Source organism: Eumetopias jubatus, unplaced genomic scaffold, assembly GCF_037043125.1.
Source record: "Eumetopias jubatus isolate StellerSeaLion01/CBP00866 unplaced genomic scaffold, mEumJub1_p1.0 scaffold_3, whole genome shotgun sequence".
Taxonomy (NCBI): Eukaryota; Metazoa; Chordata; class Mammalia; order Carnivora; family Otariidae; genus Eumetopias; species Eumetopias jubatus.
In genome coordinates, this window is record NW_028274809.1 from 95,079,852 (window position 1) to 95,099,721 (window position 19,870).

A 19,870-nucleotide genomic window follows, 5' to 3' on the forward strand; every position below is an offset into this window, starting at 1 on the left:
GGCCTTCCAGCTTGACCTCATCCCGTATGTTCTTCAGAGATGTAAATTGGGACTTTTTTTTTTTTTTACTTCAAAATTTTCAGTAACTTCCATGATCCACAGGATAAGCTTCACTCTCCCTAGCAAGGCAAGAAAGGTGCTCTGAGGTCTAATTCCTGTTTCCCTGCTCTGGCTTTCTTACCCTCCACAGCCACATGCATCAACATCGGCTGTCCTGTGGTTCCCTGAGCAGGTCATGCTGCTTCAAACCTCTGGTCTCAGTTTCTGGAAAATCCTGTCTTCTGCTGTATACTTGGTGAACTCAAACGTATCCTGTGATTTTTATTTTTTCTCTATAGAGTTGTCTCTGCCCTTTGAAACTGAATTAATCACCGCCCCCTCTGGGCAACTGCTCATCCCACTGCACCTCCATTGTTGCGCTCAGAATTGCTTTTTATGAGTTCATCTTTCCCATCAGACTGTGAGTGCCTGCGGGCAGGAACCGAGTCGTATTCATCCTTGTATCATCAACTTCTGGCCCAAGACCATATCGTCAATATTAAATAGATACTGTGGTTCAGATCTCGAATGTTCCACAGGAGGCCTTCTGTGCCTTTGGAAGGGAGAGATACAGGAAAATCACCTGTCCAGCCCTCATGTGCCTGCCCCGCATGGCTCCTTGCTACCTGAGAGCTGCTCAGGACACCCCCCGCCCCATGCCTCCCCCAACCACAGTGTTCATTTCTGTCCTATAAACTTTCTGAACCCTTCTCTTTTCCCACACCGTGCTCTGTTTTGCTTTCCAATATGACAGATAAGCTTATTTGGGCTAATTAAGACCAAGATATTAAGGGCTGATAATGACATAAAAAATAACCATAGGCAGTTTAGATTTATGTAATATAACTGCTCCTAGGGATATTTATGTTTGAACAAAAATAGCTACCCCTTATGAGTTTGTTCTTTATGGCTTTTTTTTTTAAGGAACTTGGGGTTATAGTATGCATTTACTTTAGGATGCATATTACTAAAATAAAAATATGTTGCATATAACAAAGAAAAAGAATCCCAAATAATTGCTCAACTTTAGCTTAATGTTTCTTCTAGCATAAGAGATATCAGTTTCCTAAAAAAAAAAAAAAAAGCCTCCTAAAATTCATTTAAAAATTATGAAAAATGGTCAGGAATTAGAGTCATTACATTTGTTTAACTACCTGTTAGCCCCATTTGCCTTGTTAGAGACTGTAGTGGGGAGAAGCATGTGACTCGGTTCTGGCAATGAAATGTGGGAGAGGGTCTGCAGGAAAGTCTTAAAAAAATATTTTGTTGTTTTTTACTCTTCTACTAGACACTATCACATCTGCATAGATACCTGTGGAGTGGCAGCCATGGGAAGGGGCAAACAAAAGCCGAGACAACATGAGAATCTCACTGTAGACACACGGAAGTGATCTGGATCCTCCATGACACTACAGCTGCTGAACTAACCTACATGGAGCCTCTCTACATTGGAAATTCTTACAATGTAAGTAAATGAATGTTGCTTTTTGTTTACTCCAGTGGTTCTTTGAAAAGACCAACAAAACAGTCAAACTTTCAGCTAGACAGATGAGGAAAAAGAAGAGAGAAGACTCAAATTAATAAAATCAGGGATAAAAGAGGGAGTCTTCACTTACAGAAACTGACCTTACAGAATAACAATGATTATATGGTCATGAGAATTGCAGTCCAGCAAATTAGAAAACTGATCAAATGGACAAATTTCTAGAAAGAAAAAAAAAAACTACCAAATTGGACTGAAGAAGAAACAGAGCATCTGAATAGACCTATAACAAATAAGAAGATTGAATTAGTAATTAAAAACATTCCCCAAAAGAAAAGCCCAAGACCAGATGGTTTCATTGTGAATTCTACCAATCATTTATATATATATTTATTTATTAAATTTTTTGAGAGAGAGAGAGCAGGGATGGGGCAGAGGGAAATAGAGAGAATCTTAAGCAGGTTCCATGCCCAGCATGGAACCCAAAACGGGGCTTGATCTCACATCCCTGAGATCATGACCTGAGCTGAAATTAAGAGTTGGACGTTTAACCGACTGAGCCACCCAGGTGTCCCTGTTTATTTTTTTAAAGTTTTTTGGTTGTTGTTATGTATGTCTGCATGTATGTATGTTTGTAAGTAAGTAATCTGTACACCAAATGTGGGGCTCGAATTCACAACCCCAAGATCAAGAGTCATATGTTCTTCCAACTGAGCCAGCCGGGCACTCCTCTACAAATCATTTAAACAAGAATTAACACCAATTTTTCAGTCTTCCAAAAAAGTAGAAGAAGGAATACTCTCAATTCATTCTAAAACCAGACAAAGACAACACAGGAAAGCTATAGATTAATATCCTTTATGAATATAGACTAAAAAATCCTTTACAAAATACTATCAAACCAATCTAGCAATATAAAAAAATGATAGGTTCCAATTCAAGATGGCAACATAGGAGGGTCCTGCAATACCTCCTCTCATGGAAACACTGAATCTACAGCTGCATATGGAACAATTTTCATTGAAAAAAATCCATACACTAGCTGAGCAACTCCTACACATTGGATGAATGAAAGAAAACCCACACCAAAGGTGGTAGAAGAGCTGATACCTAATCTTGCCATAAACCACATGAATTCATGTGGTGACCCACAACCAGGAGAGAACTCACAAACTGAAGCTTCACCATGGAGAGAAAGGGCTTGGACCCCACCTCAGGCACCTTAGCTTTAATGACCTGCACCAGTGAGACAAGCCCCCAAAATATCTAGCTTTGAATGCTGATGGAGGCTAGTGGGTTTGCGATTTCCCTCTGCCTCACTTCAAGGGGTGACCAGTATCTCCTGAAAAGGAGCTTGTACGTGTGTCTGGCACCCTGCTTTTGCACCTGGCATCCATGGAATGCCCCTAGATTGCCTGGTTGTGGTGGCCTTCCAGGCTCATGTTTGTAGGTCCTACAAGACTAAAACAAGTGGACAAAGAGCTGTTACCTAGCTACCACCCCCAGGGCACTGCAGAGAAGCAACAGATGAGGCACCAAGTCTTCTTGTGGAAGGGGCCTATTAGCTTGTCTTCATAGTTGCACACGAGGGGCACAACCTATAGGTTGACTGTAATCCTCTCCAGGGACCTAGGACCGTGGGTACTATCTTTGCACTTTCTAACATGCTCCAGAGCATTGGTATCTCCTGGAGGCGAGCTTACACACATGTCTGGTGCCCTGGTTTTTATGTCTGGCACCCCAGTTCTATGGCTGCTGCCATAATAAGGGGATTCCTCTCGAATATGTGGCTCTGGTAACCAGTGGGACTTATGCTTGTAGTTCCATAGGAAGGTATATATTTGCATACTTTGAAAAGCTGCTGCCAGAGGATCTGGCTTTCAAATAGGCTGAATCTGGGTGCTGAGAGCCTACCTTTAGGGACAGTGACAGGTCTTGGAACGTCCTCAACTATTGGAAGCCATTAAAAATATAATATACTGCTTGGACAAGCACAAAGATTGGAGAGATGACAAAGAGCCAGGGCAGGGTTATATGACAAGTTTCATCTCCTACATGAGGCCATTCCTTCAAAACAGAGAGAGGTGGTTGCTTCATCTACTGTATAGAAACAAACACAGAGAGTCAAGTAAAATGAAGAAACAGAGGAATATGTTCTAAATGAAAGAATGAGACAAAACCTCAGGAAAAAACTTTAATAAAATACTGATATGTTATTTGCCTGAAAAAGAGTTCAAAGTCATGGTCACAAAGATGCTCACCAAACTGGGGAGAAGGATACATGAACACAGTGAGAACTTCAACAAAGAGATGGAGAATAGAAGAAAGAACCAAACAGAAGTCACAGAGCTGAAAAATACAGTAACTCAACTAAAAAATACACTAGAGGCATTCAGTGGCAGACAAGATGAAGCCAAAGGATCAGTCAACTCAAAGACAAGGCAATGGAATTCACCCATCAGAGCAGAGGGGGGAAAAAAGGTAGAAAGCTTAAGGGACTTACGGGGCAACATCAAATGGGATAACAATCATATTATAGGTCTCCCAGAAGGAGAAGAGAAAGAGGAAATGGCAGAAATCTTATTGAAAAGAATAATGGCTGAAAACTTCTCTAATCTGGGGAAGGAAACAGATATCTGGATCCAACAAGCTGAGAGAGTTCCCAAAGAGACTTACACTGGACACAATATAATTAGAATGTCAAAAGTTAAAGACAAGGTGAGAATGTTAAAAGCAGCAAGAGAAACACAGGGGAAGCTGCATAAGACAATCAGTAGATTTTTCAGCAGAAACTTTGCAACCCAGAAGAAAGTGGCACAATATATTCAAAAGGTTGAAAGGAAAAAAAAAAAATGCCAACTGACTATACTCTACCCTGCAAAGTTATCATTCAGAATTGAAGGAGAGACAGTTTTCCAGATAAGCAAAAGCTAAAGGAGTTCATCACCACTAAACCAACCTTACAAGTTATGTTAAAGGGACTTCTTTAAACTGGAAAGAAAGGGTGCTAATTAGTAACAAAAAACACTGAAGAATAAATCTTACTGGAAAGATGAGTATATAGTAAAGGTAGTGGATTAATTACTTATAAGGCTAGTATGAAATTCAAAGACAAAAGTAGTAAAAATAGCTATAAGTTCAGTAATTAGTTAAGAGATACACAAGATAAAAAGATGTAAAATCTGACATCAAAAATGTGGGTGGGGGAACAGAGAGTAAAAATAGTGAACTTTAGAATGGGATCAAACTTAAGTTTTATCAGCTTAAAACAGACTGTTACAGATATAAGTTGTTATATGTAAACCTCATGGTAATCACAAACCTATAATAAATACACAAAAAATACAGAGAAAGAAATAAAAGCATAACACTAAAGAAAGGCATCAAACCGCAAAGGAAGAGAGCAAGAGAAGAAGACAGGAAGAGAGAGGAACTATAAAAGGAGCCAGAAAAGAATTAACAAAATGGGATAAGCATACAACTATCAGTAATTTCTATAAGTGTATGTGGACTAAATTCTCCAATCAGAAGACATAGAGTGACTGAATGGATAAAAAAAGAAAAAACCCAAGACCCATCTATATGTCACTGACAAGAGACTCACTTTAGATACAAGGACACATACAGGTTGAAAGTGAAAGGATGGAAAGAGATGTTCCATGCAAATGGAAAGTAAAAGAAAGCTAGAGAGCTATACTTACATCAGACAAAATAAACTTCAAAACAAAGAATAAGATCCAAAGAAGGGTATTCCATAACAATAAAGGGGTAAATCCAACAAGAGGATATAACATTTACAAATATTTAGGTACCCAACATTTTAGGTACCCAACAAATATTTAGGTACCCAACATTTTACCCAACAATTTAGGTTCCTATATATCTAGGAACACCTAGATATATAAAGAAAATATTAATTAGACCTAAAGGTAAAAGTAGACAGGAATATAACAATAGTAGGGGACTTTATACTTCATGTACATCAATGGATAAATCATCCAGACAAAAATCAATAAGGAAACATTGGCCTTATATGACACATTGGAACAGGTGGACTTCGTAGATATTATAGAACACTTCTGTCCAAAAGCAACAGATTACATACTCTTCTCAAGTGTACATGGACCATTTTCCAAGAGAGATCATATGTTAGACCAAAAACAAGTCTTAATAAATTTAAGAGGATTTAAATAATATCAAACATCTTTTTGAACCCCAGTGGTATGAAACTAGAAATTAATTACATGAAGAAAACTGGATAATTCCAGTGGACTTAAACAATGTGCTACTAAACATCAAATGGGCCAATGAAGAAATCCAAAGAGAGATTTAAAAATACCTTGAGATAAGTGGAAACAGAACATAGCAAAACTTACGGGATGCAGCAATAGCAGTTCTAACAGAGCAGTTCATAGTGATAAATGCCTACCTCAGGAGACAAGGAAAATCTCAAATAAACAATTTAACTTTACACTGCAAGGAACTAAAAAAAGAACAAATGAAACCCAAAGTTAGTAGAAGGAAGGAAATAACAAAGATTAGAGCAGAAATAAATGAAGCAGAGACTAAAAAGACAATAGGAAAAAAATCAGTGAAACTAAGAGCTGGTTCTTTGAAAAGAGAAACAAAATTCACAAATCTTTAGCTAGACCTACAAAAAAGAGGCGACTGAAAAATACACAAGTGGGACATTAAACTTCAAAAGCTCCTGTACAGCAAAGGAAACCATCAATAAAAGGAAAAGACAACCGATTGAATGGGAAAAACATGTGCAAAACCTATGGAATTGTATACTTGAAGAGAGGTAATTTTATAGTATGTCAATTACATCTTAATAAAGATTTTATATCAAAAGAGTAAAAAATAGGACTAGTTTATTAGCAGGGTTTCTCTTTCGGGCTCCCCCTCCTAGACCTTCTGAAGAATTGAACTCCGTAGAGGTCAATTGATATAGGTGTTCAGTTAATAGAAGTATCCCTCTGCTTATTCTATGACTGTCTTTGACCCTGGATCTTTAATGGTAAGATCATTGGCTTTAATGTAATGATCATTGGCTATGACTTTTATGGCCATAAAAAATGTATTTTTTTACTGAAGTATAATACTCAGAAAAGTATACCAATCCTAAGTTTACAAAGTGAACACACCTATTTAATCATTAACGAGGTAAAGAATGTTTCCAGCATCCTAAAAGTACCCTTTGTGTATCTGCTCATTCAATAACCCCTTTGTTCCTCCTAAATGTAACTATAGCCCTGACTTCCATAACACCATTGCCTGAGGTAGGTGGGTTGGCTCTTGCCATATTCCCTCAACTAGACTCAGATCTTGTAGTGTTTTCAAGGTGCACTTCATTATGTTTTGGCTGTGTGCTTGCTTCCTTAGTTAAAATGGTGTTATTTCTCTATCTTTTCTTTCTTTCTGTAGTTTTAATGGACTATAAGGAGAAAATATAACAAAAATATTTCTATTCTTCCCTCACTGAAAAATCCTTCTGCTTTATTTTAATATGTGAATCCTTGCTTTAAGCCAAAGTAATGAAACTTTCTTTTTAGAAATTTCAGACTGGTGGACCAGTCTTTGGAGAATCATGATCCTTACGAAAGAGAGGCACCATAGCATCCTGGAGAAACACCGGATTGGGAGTTAGCCCTGGATATTTGACTACATTCCCACTTTTACTGTCTGTGCAAAGCACTTAACTTGTTTGAGCTTTAGTTTCTTTTTATGTGAAATAAAGAGAGTAACATCAGCCTTGCCAAGTTCATAGAATTAGTGAGAGGATCAAATGGGACAAACGATATTATCCTACTTGTAAAATGCTATAGAAATATAGTATATTTTTGCCTTCACATTGAGCTCCCTGGAAGCTGCCAGAGAATATGAAACAAAAAGATGTCATGATTACTGTTGCCTTTTTATTCCATCTTAATGAATATCCCCCCAGCTAATCTGCAGTCACTGAGGAGTCACATTCATATGGAACTTGTAGAATTCATAAACTGCCACAGCAGCACGAAAGACTTTAATCAGCTGTTTTCACTCTTAATTATTTTAAAACCTCAATAATGGTCAAATGAGCTGCATGGCAGTTAAATTAATTTGCATTAAGCCCAAAGGTCCTGAAAGAGAGGTGAGTTTATGAACATGAAGTCTAAAGGCTCGGCAGGAGCATGTCAAGCCTGAATGGGTAGCCAGGCTGGTTCCCATGGGATCCTCCCAAGTCAAGCTGTGTGTATGTGTGTTGCATTCATAAAATTTCTGTCTCTGTTTATTACATTAGAATTGGTTTTGAAGCCTCTGAAAATGAGCTCACTTGCTAGAGCAAAGCTTTGGATTTTCTATAACTTCAATTGCCTATGCTCTCATTGCTCTAGTTTCTGTGGTTAACAGAGAGCTGGCTGCATGTTATTTTTATTTCTGTGGAGGAGAACTGGTGCTTCTTACTCCCTGCCCATCATACTGGTTTGGTAATTAGTATATTTCATTGCAAAAATCCCAGTGGGTGATAGCATTCTTGGGTTGTTTCAATCTGAGACATATGCTGCACTACATTGACCCTGCTCTATGAGGTGGCTGCTCATTCCCCACCTGGGAGGCTGCCCTTTTAGGCAAGGTTCTGGGCAGGATTTATTACCCACAATACCATCTCTCTGGGTTGGGAGTTATAGCCCATCTCATCACAACATATTTATGCCCACATGGTCAGAGGGCAAAGAGGAAGAAAGGGGAATCGGGTAAGTAGTTATTCATCTGGCTTATTTTACTGGTCTTCTATTTTCCATCAAACACAGCCATCATGTCTGTGATATTTTGCAATTACAGCACCAGAAAATGAGTTTAGAGGAGTAGTAATATACTACTTATCTCCCAAGTCACAAAGATATAATGACACACTGTGTGTGACGCAGGTACAACAGAATCTGGCGCATAGTAAAGAAGGTGGTTGTTTATTGAACATTTCATATTTAAAAGCAGAGACCAGTTTTCAACTTGGTGTGTGCTCAAGGCATCTCAAAGCATCTTGCTCTTCCATAGAACTTTGTTTTGAAATGTGATATAGCGCTGTTCTGTGTGGCAGCCACTAGCCACATATGGCTACTGAGCACGTGGTAGTGACTAAGTGACACTGAGAAATTTAATTTTTAATTGAAATTTATTTTTTTAATTTTATTATGTTATGTTAGTCACCATATGCTACATCATTAGTTTTTGATGTAGTGTTCCATGATTCATTGTTTGCATATAACACCCAGTGCTCCATGCAATATGTGCCCTCCTTAATACCCATCATGGGGCTAACCCATCCCCCCACCCACCTCCCCTCTGAAACCCTCAGTTTGTTTCCCGCTGTCCATAGTCTCTCATGGTTTGTCTCCCCCTCTGATTTCTGCCCCCTTCATTTTTAATAAAAATGTCAAGGTGACTAATAGCTACTATATGGAAAAGCACAGATCTAGACCCTACTAGAAGAGGTCCACTTAAACCTTAAATAACTAAGATCTTTTCCATGAGTACTGAGAACTAGGTTCCTTACAGTCCCCTAGACTAATCTACAATGTCATTCTCACTTAGAATTACACAACTATTAGTTCTCAAGTGTCCAGAACATTAATTAGTTGAATTATTTTCTATTCTCAACCTAACATGTAAACATTCCTATTGCCACACATGCTAATGGTAGAAAATAGTATTTAGAGAATGACCTGAATGGCCCCTAAAGGGTTTTTATGTGGAAATTTGACGGAATTGTCATTCCTGTTCAGGTTTTCATGGATCTCTCTTGGAGGTAGAAAAAGTTGAGAGGGGTAAGGACTTTTTCTAACAGGACAGGGCCATGAAGGTGAGGTGGAGGTGGGAAAATGTGGCTTCGAGCTGGATGAGGATCTTGATGCTCCCTGCTTCCTGAGGGAGGGTGTGGAGCAGGAGGAGCCTCTGCTTCCACCTTAGGGGAGGACTCTTATCCCAGGTCTTCAGACACATCAGAAAACAAAAGCACAGCTGGAAGAGAAACACCTTGATCATAGGGGGATGAGATCTTTATTACTGAAGTCATTGTTTATTTGAATGGCTACTGAATATCAGACCTCTAGACAGGGAACATGGAGAATGAGCAAAAATAGATGTCATTCTTGCCCCCATGGAGCTTGCCACCTTGTGGCCCAGATAAACATGATTACATAGTGGTGCAAATAGCTGTGATGACAGGTAAGAAATTTACTGGGTGCCGTGACAGTGGCTGACAGGGGACTGTTTCCTTGAAGGAGGCATATTTGGGCTGAGTTCTACAGTAGGGGTTGTATGCCCCAGAAAGTATCTCTTGGGACTGAAGAGGAAAGAACAGAAGATGATTAACCATTCATTCAATACCTTAAATTAAGGCACTACATTAGCTACTGGTAGGAGATATAAATGTGACTAAGATGATTTCTTCCTTTTAGGACTGGGGGTGGGCCTCACCGAGGGGTAAGTATGTATAAAACAGATGCCAAAGCAGATGTAAGAATGCAGTCGATATCAAATTGGGGGTGAAGGAGAGGGGGCTCAGAAGAGACAAAGATTTGTCATGATGGAAAGGGTGGGAAGGCCTTGTTGAAGGTGCTTTAGCCTAGACTCTGGGTAAAAGCATGAAGTGGTGGAGCCACCTTCTTCAACTTGCCCACGTGGGCTTGGAAAGTGAGCACCAGAGCTGACACTACCCTACTCAAAGGAGAAGCCCCTGTCAGTGTTACTTGGTCCCACTTAAGCCCAATATTGTATTTTTCTCATGGTGGTGGAGGGAGGGCAGATCTGAGGAGGGAGCCCACCAAAGACAAGTTTAATGCATCTCCAGTCAGGTGGTAAAGCTTAGAACTAAGTGACTTTGGTTTAGAGAAAGAATGAAGTGATCTTTGTTGTATCTTAGGGTTCTGGGGTAAAAGTCAAACTTGTTGTGGATGATTTCTACCCTCAAGGAATTTACCGTCATGAGGGTGGGTGGATAAAAATGTGTTAATATTTGCCACAGTGCAATTCATGCCATAAGCGAGGCATCTTATAGGGCATTCAGAAGAAAGGCCACTTACAGTTAGTAGAACCAAGAAAGTCAAAGAATGAAGTGATGTCTGTAACATCTCACTGAGAACAGTGGGGTTTTGTAGCGGGGAGGGAAGGGCATTCCAAGTAAAGAGTTTGAACAAAGGTGTATGAAACATGGATCTTGTTCTGGTGACAGAGATGACCTAGTACTTCTAGCTAGACAGATAGAAACACCTCACCTTCTCCTGGCTCAGGGTCTGGTCATTCCCTACAAGGACAAGGACAAGTCCCCACTGAAACTTATTTTATTTGTATTCCCATTGATTAGGGATATTTTATCAAGCTACATTTCATAGAGCTTGTATTGCAAAAATCAATACAAATAACTATTATTTGAAATACAGTGAAATATTGACTATGCTTCTTATAAACTACAAAGGACCTTTAAGGACTCTCTCTTTAGACTGATTCAGTGCCAATCCTCCTCCCCATTTGAAAACCACTGGACATGAGTATAACTTAGGCTATGTATGTGGGGAACCCTGGGGGTTAGAACTGGGAATTCAGTAATAAGCAGATGAAACAGTCCGCTTCAGACTAAGCCGCTAATACTGAGTGAGCACAGAAGAAATCAATCAGACCAGAAGGCTCTGATCAGAATAGGACAGACTTAAACAAGGAAGAGTTTTTGGGAGAGGTCCTATGAAGAAGGCATTGAAGAACATAAAGAAAAGTTTGCAGCAGAAGAGTAGGGTAGGGGGAATGAATGTTCACTAAGTTTTAAGTTGCTGAATGAATAAGCAGATAATGAATGAATGAATGAATGAATGCAAGGTGGCATGAAATTATGCAGGTTAAAGTTCCCATGGATAGAGAGTAAGTCACTAAGGGACAGGTTCTCCAAAAATGAGTGAGTGGCAAAAATGCAGGGCTCATAATTTGGAACTCTGGAGGTTGCTAGCAGGTAAAGGAAAAAAGTTCTTATTGTTGCCATCGCATGAGAAGAAAAGGTTTCCTTGGAGCTAATGGAAACTGAGTACCACCACCAGACAGACGGGAGTCAGAAAGAGCAGCTATTTGAGGTGTACCCTGGGAATTTTATCTATTCTCAGTTGAAAATCAGAGTTCTTCCTTTCATGCAGAATAACCCCAGAAATTCTCCTGGGCCTTGTGCAGATTAACTCTGAGCAAAATTCAGGCAGAAAATAGAGGCAATGGTCAGGTTGTGGTACCAGCTGCTCAGCCCAGGGTGGGGAACTGGATTTAATTTAGCAGAGAGTGATCTTGGCGGTGAGATGTCTACCTGGTTGGACTCCCAGGACTGAAGGAGAGTCAGTAACCTTGGTGGCCTGGCTGCCCAGTGATGACAGGCTGGATTCCTCTCTGCAAAGGCATCCAGCAGTGGGAGGAGAGGAGAGGAAAAGCTAGCTCATTAGTATTTGGAGAGAGGAGAAGGTTATTTTATCTGAGATGCAGGACTTCCTGCCTGGAAGAAAAGCACACAGAGGCCAGCTCAGAGGCTGGTTTTTATCCTGTGAATGCAGTCATGGAACTTTGTAGGTGGTTCTTGCACAAGAATTCTGCTGCCATTTTTAACGACTGAGCCACCCAGGCGCCCCTACTGCTGCCATTTTTAAAGAGAAGACAAAACATAATAATATTATAGAAGGTCAGAATTTTATCAGCTCCCCTTTTCGTGCCTAGTTTCTATGATTTGAGAAATAATACAAAGGAGAGGAAGGTCTAAGCCAAATGTCACTTTTATTATCCATAAAATAAAAAAAAAAACCCAGAATGGAGGACATGGCTTCTGGTTAGTGCCCCCCAGAATTAGGCACACTCATCCCTCCCCTGAAATTGGTGGCACTTGAAAAGGCAGTCTCCTTCTTCATGTGCTGCAAATACCCTCCCCTAAAGGTATACCAGAAACCACCTGCTCCTTGTTCCCTATAGGGAGAAGGGGGAACTAAGATAAGCATGTCCAATTGTTCTCAAATTTGTAATTCTGCCCCTTAATAGGAAAAGAAGTCAGAAATGTGGTAACCAGCAGAGTGGGGAAGCAATTCTCCCTTCCAGTATCTGGTTGAACTGAGTGGTTTTCCTGGTTCATCAGGACTTCTCAGGACTTCTCAGGACTCAGAGGGTAGCAGCTCCCTCCAGTGAGCATCCCCCTCCCCCACTCCTTCTTGACCCACTACGGGCTTTGATGTCAATGGAATCCTCTGGGATTTTTTAGTGAGGGCAGTTGCAGTTAAGATTTCCCAGAAAAGGTATCCAAAAGTGTTTTTAGAGATTGAATCTATTCAATTCAGTGACCTGTTCTTGGATCAACTGGATACTGGGAGCTGGCAAGAAACCTGTACTCAGAATTGGCTATGAAATCAGCAGGGCGCAGGGTAAGAAGAAAATACAGGTCCCTGGTTCAAAAATTATTAAGGGGGTTGTAAGACAGCAATGGCAGAGCATTGATCCAAGTTCACGACCCTAACGGCGCCGGGTCTTGTGCCAATGCACAGCTCCCACACCCATGAAGTCAGCCCTCTGTGCTTATGGATGCTATTCATGCTCTCTGGACTATTTCCTTCTCTGCCTATGCTCCAGCTAGGTCTGCCTCCGGGTCTCTCTCTCTCTCCTTCTCTCTTTCTCTCTCTCTCTCTCTCACACACATACACATGCACCCCTTAATATTATTTGTAACGTGTATAAGAGAAACTGTTCTTATCAGAAGTGCACAGCTTCATCAATTTTCACAAGACAAACATGACAATGTAACTAACCTCCAGTTCAATTAACAGAACATTACCAGAATCTCAGAAACCTCTTCATGTTCTACACTTTATCCTATTTCTTTTGCGATTGGTTTCTTTCATTCAATTATCTTTATGAGATTAATCTACGTTGTAGTCGGAGCTAACTTCATTCATTTATATTGCCGCATTTTAAGTCACTTTTTTTACTCATTCAAGATATTTATTCCTTCTGCGGTTGATGGGCATTTGCACTGTTCCTAGGATTTGGCTATTACAGTTAGTGCAGCTGTGAACATTCCATTGTGTCTCCCGTGCATATGTGCCCTTGCTTTGTTGGAACTGCTGACTCAGGGAGCAAGCATATACTAAACTTCAGTAGTTGCTGTTGTTTTCTCAAAATGATTGAGCAATTTACCCTCCTACTAGAAGTATAGGAGAGTTCAATTTGTTTAATACTCTTGCCAAAATTGTTTTGTCTTCTCCTAAACTGTTTTTATGTCTTTATTTTAGCTATTGTGGTTGGAAGATTGTATAAAAATTGATCAATTTGCCTCATTTCAGAAAGGATTGAAAGATTCTTATGCTTGTACATAAAACACCCTATCTCAGCTTCTCTCTGTGCACTGGCTTTACTCTCTTGCACCATTTTCCTTTCCTCAGCATGATGGCAAATAGAGCCAATGGCAAATTCTGTTGCTATTAGAATTTGGAAAAGGGGAGCCCTTCAGACTAGAGGAGTCAAGAAATGGAACTTAAGAACTTGGGAAAAGTGAGGAGGAGGTGCGCAGGTGTTCTTCGGTGGATTAAGGTGGATAGAGCAGTCACATCGAAGGTATTCCGGCCACAGGGGCAGATTTTGCTAGGGAGCAATGGTTGGTGGGGCTGAGGGGTAGCAGGGCCAGAGTGTCCACGGGATTCCCTATGGCGGATAGGCTTGGCTGCTACTAACTTGTTTGCTCATGTGTGGTTTAGGAAAATTAATCTGGCCATTCAAGGGACCCAAAGAGAAAGGCTGGAGGCTGGTCAGGACAGGAGGAAGGGATGAAGGAGGGTCTGGATTAGGGCTTCGTGTGGTATCAGAAGATCAAGAAGGAGTTACACTTATTTGCAAGGAAGAATTGATGGCGGCTGGCCATACTCCCTGTTCTCATGCTGCCATGTGCTACAGTTGGATGCCGGGTTGGACTGCTCACGGAGAGGCACCGTGCAGAATCACTGGATCCTTATGGGCCTCCAGTGGAGGAGCACTGATATAAAGTTACACATATTAGGCACCTCTTGCTAAATAGTTGTCTAGTTGCCTAACAGAAGAATGGTGGTGCCCAGTGGCCTAAATTTAGAAGAGTGTTATAGGGTAAAAATACTTTGGTGTCTTTTAATTGATTTCATGATCTCTCATGATGGAAAGAAAGATTTTATTTATTCATTTTTGTAAAGAAATAGAGCTTACTGTGGTAGTTTGGAGCCTCAAAATATATTTGTACATTTGTGCTTTTTACAGCTCTTTTTCTCCATGATTGTGATATCTTCCTGCCCACGTCTGCTTGAAAAGTTGCACATTACCACATTCATTCCTTTCTCATTTTAATGCTTGCAAATTGTCCTGTTTGTATATGAATTTGATTGTCTTTCTTTAGAGATGTATGTAGTTCTTTTAAATATTTTTAAAAAATATTTCATTCTGCCCCACCCTCAAATGACTGTTATAGGAGGCAGAAGATGTATACCTAATTCTCTCTTTTGTGACCAGATGTATGGCAACATGTGTAGAACCAGTTTTCAATGGTTAGTGTGGAAGGGAGGTAATGGTGGTGGTAGTTGAATGATTAGGGGTCTTCAATCTTTGCTGGGATGGGTCACTCTGCTCCTCGCCTGAAGCCACACATTTGCTATCGTCGGTATGTGTGGAGGTCTGTGCCCAATGGTATCTTGAGGCAAATCTGTGGTGGGTGAGTGTTTTGGAGAGTAATGTACTGAGAGAGGGATCCAAGTGGTCAGTGAATCGGAAGGGCTGTACATTTCTAGAGTGATGTTTTCATTACCTTTGTTCCCTTATCAGAAATGGCCATGAGTCTCAAGACAAACCATCTACCTTCACAGGGCCTCGATTTCCAACTGTCTAGTATGAAGGTGGGGTCACCTGCCCTACTTTCCTCTCAGCTATACGGTGAGCATCACATGTATGTGAAAGGTCTGTATAATGTAAAGAATTTTTGTTATTAACCAAGTAAAAATAGGCTTCAGAAATCCTTCCCCATGAGACCTTTAGATCTGGAGCATTTGACTTTGAAGAATTAGAAAAACAGGAAAAGAGAGTATTTATTACCAGTTCTCATTTAGGCCAAGTTTGCTTATCCTGTTGATCTAAAATAAGAGCCAACAATCTGGAGTGGTTTCAATTGGATCTAAATATTTCTCCACATTTGAACGGGCTCCAAGAGCCCATTCCAGCACTTGGGCCAGAGCATCTGCATGTTCTGGAGGAGAGCAGGCTCGTCTGCTTGTGCAGTGGCTCTGTTTTGGCTAGAGAAAGGCAATGGTGTCATCACTATGTGGCCGTCCAGTTACCACCTCCTGCTCTGACATGACTGTGAGTGTTGAGCCCTCAAGTCACTATGGGAAGCAAGTTTCTGCTTTTAGCAACTCAGGCCACTCTGTCTGGACATCTTAACTCTGAGAAGTTGGCCTTTACTCAGGCACTCTTTCTGCTTTGGGAGAAAAGAATTATCATAGCTAATGTGTATTGAGAACTGACTATGCACCAGGCACTGTTCTAAGCCCAGTCTTGATGTTAGCTCATTTAATCCTCCTAACACTTGAGGTAGGTATTATTACTGTTCCTACTTTACAGATAAGGAAAGAGAGGGGTGGAGAGGCTCCATAACTTGTTAAATTCAATCTGCAAGTAAGTGACATCATGGATGACGGTCAAGAGACCTAACAAGTAAGATGATCCAGGCGCTGGGCAACCAGAGGCAAGGCTGTGGCCCCTCAGAACACATGCTACCTGTACACAGAGCAGGCATGGCTAAGCAGCTACCACTGGCTGAGCAGCACCTCAAGTGGGGATAGAAAAGCCAGGCAGTCTGGCTACAGGGTCCACATTCCTGCTGCTCCTCGTATTGCTTCTTCCCTTTCAGAGTGTCTGGCACAGAGTAGGTGCTCAATAAACAGTGGGCTAAATTGAAGTGCTCTGTTGTCTAACTGCTTCCCTGTTGGGATTCCTGTATTTTTTGTCTCCTGATGCTCCTCTTGGCACCTAGGACCGTGAGCAAGGCCTAGAGCATGATTGTGTTCCTGTGGAATCCCTCAAAATTAGTCTTGTAGTGTCCACACCAGCATACCTCTTCTCTAGGCCTCTCTTTTCAAAATCCAGTCCCCTTCACCTACTTCCAGCTTCTTCTCCAAGCAAACAACCCATCACTCCCCATGTCAATACACCCACAGTTCTTCTTTTGCTCTTTCTTAAATTGTACTATGCCATGTGATGGCTTCCCAGAAGGCAATGAGGATTTGGGGCTCTCAAGAGGTGGCCCAGGCTGGTCCTGGAGAAGTGGGGCAGGAGGCCGAGGCCTATGCAATGGCTGAATGAACAACCCTAGGAGGCCTTTCAAGTTCCTGTGTCTCTTGGGGAGAGAAATAAAATTCTTGCAGTGGATTAGCTCCACAGATTAAAAAATGACACAAATGTTCCCATTTAGCAGGTCTGGGATGGAGCCTGAGAATTTGTATTTCTAATGAATTTCCAGGTTCTGCTGCTGCCGGTCTGGGCAGCACAGCTTGAGACCACCACACTACACTCCTCCGTCCCCAGGGCCAGCCTTCCTCTACTTCAGGGGAAACTCTTAGAGATGAATTTCACCTGGGAGGTTGGAAGCACTCCTGGCCTGAGGCCCCAGGACAGTTCGAGTTCTTTCCCAGCAGCCTTGGCAGCATCTTCATTATGGGCACTTGAGTGAAGAGTTAATCCTGACCAAAGTCCCAACACCTGGCCCTGCTGGCCTGAAACCAAGTGCTACTCCAGGTGTGGTGTGGTGTGGTGTGTGGGGTGTGTGGGGTGTGGGGGGTTTGGCGTGTGGTGTGGTGTGGTGTGGTGTGGCGTTGGCGGCCTGGCCAGCCAGGAGTACGTGTGATCTATGTCTCCCCACCAGGAACCTGTTAACCACCAATTCCACATGCCTGCTAATGTCCCATTGGGATCCTGATTTCCATAGGCATAAAAGAGTGCCTAATGAAAATCCTCTCTGTGGTCCCACCCCAAGCCTGCAGGTTTCCTCTTCAGATCAGTCAGTGTTAACCTCCTCTCTGAATTTTCTCTGTCCTCTCCAGATAGGTTACAGCTTTCGCCTTGGGATTCCCAAACATTGTTTGCACATCTACTACTGCATTTGTGGCATTAGGCTGTGAGCAACCAGAGGGCTTATCTCTCTGCCTTGCTGATCTTTGTGTGAAAGTGCAGGATACATTGTGGGTACTCTAAATGCTTGACTAATGAAAACAAAAACAACGATGAGGAAGACAACAAAGCACAACAGATAATAAACATAGTCTGGCTTTGGCCTGAGGGGAGGTTCCAGCTTTGCCATGTGCTAATTGTGTAAACTTGTAGAATCACTTAACAGTTCTTTCTCAGTTTTCTAATCTGTAAAATAAATACAACGTCTTCCTCATAGGGCTGTTGTGGTATTAAGTAAGATAATACATATAAAACTTCTGTCACCATGCCTGGCACACAGTAAGTGCTCAGGCAATAGTATTTATGAAAGAACCGTGTTCTGGACAGGCGAGGAGTCAGTAGGCAGAGGACTGGCCCATGAAGAGGGGTCCTGGAGTCTTTGTCTTTCAGGGTATTATTCAGTATCATCTTTCAATTTGAGATACTGAAGTGGGATAAAGCAGGAGACTCTAATGGGTAGATGTGTCCTGTCTGAAGGGAGAGGGCCAAGGACAGTGGAAAGACTCAAGAAGACAGACTGGTCTTCACTTCAACTTCTGTGTTTGGTTTTAGTGGTTCTAATTCACTGGCTGCTCTCTTTCACGCACATCCTGTCTGGCTGTATCCATCAGCTGATCTGAATCCTACATAGGGTAGAGGTAATCATGGTAAAACCCAAAGAGGCCTGTGCTGAGAACTAGGACATCAGGGACCAGTGTTTAATAGGTGTTTGGGAATGACAGTGTTTATGTACGCACAATATGTCAGGATTATTAAAAACACTCCTTATTAATAGAAATACTATATGATCCAGTAATTCTGCTACTGGGTATTTACCCAAAGAAAATGAAAACACTCATTTGAAAAATGTATGCACCCCTATGTTTATTGCATTATTTACAATAGCCATATTATAGAAGCAACCCAAGTGTCTATCAATAGAAGAATGATGAAGATGTGCGGTATGTGTGTGTGTGTGTGTGTGTGTGTGTGTGTGTGTGTGTGAATGCAATGGGATATTACTCAGCTACACAAAAGAATGAGATCTTGCCACTTGTGACAACATGGACGGACACAGACGGCATTACACTAAGTGAGATGACAACTACCATATGATTTCACTTACATGTAGAATGTAAAAAACAAAAGAAATAATAGGAGCATCCAAGTACATTAAACAGTTAATAACAAAAAGGAACTAATTGATAATAATACAATAATGGTGGGGGACATTAGCACCACACTTACATCAATGGACAGATCAGCTAAACAGAAAATCAACAAGGAAACAATGGCTTTTAATGACACACTGGACCAGATGGATTTAACAGATATATTCAGAACATTCCATCTTAAAACAGCAGAATACACATTCCTTTCAAGTGCACAGGAACATTCTCCAGAATAGACCACATATTAGCATACAAAGCAAACCTCAACAAATTTAAGAAGATTGAAATCATACAGTGTATATTTTCTCATCACAATGCTATGAAACTAGAAGTCAACCACAAGAAAATATCTGGAAAGAACACAAATATGTGAAGGTTAATTATATGCTACTAAACAGTGAATGGGTTAACCAGGAAGTCAATGAAGAAATGAAAAAGTATATGGAAACAAATGAAAACGGAAGTCCAACAGTCCAAAACCTCTGGGATGCAGCAAAAGCTGTTCTAAGAGAGAAGTTTATAGCAATACAGGCCTACCTCAAGAAGCAAGAAATAGCTCAATAAACAACATAACTTTGTACTTAAAGGAGCTAGAAAAAGAACAGGAAATGAAGCCCAAAGCCAGCAGAAGGAAATAAATAATAAATTAGAGCAGAAATAAATGATATAGAAACTGAAAAAAAAAAAACAATACAACAGATCAATGAAACCAGGAGCTGGTTCTTTGAGGGGAAAAAATTAAATTGATAAATCTCTAGCCAGACTTACCAAAAAAGAGAAAGGACCCAAATAAATCACACATGAGAGAGGAGAATAAGAACCAACACCACAGAAATACAACAATCATAAGAGAATATTATGAAAAACAATATGCCACAAATTGGACAACCTAGAACAAATGGATAAATTCCTAGAAACGTATAAATTGAAACAGGAGAAAATGGTAAATTTGAAGAGACCAATAACCAGCAAA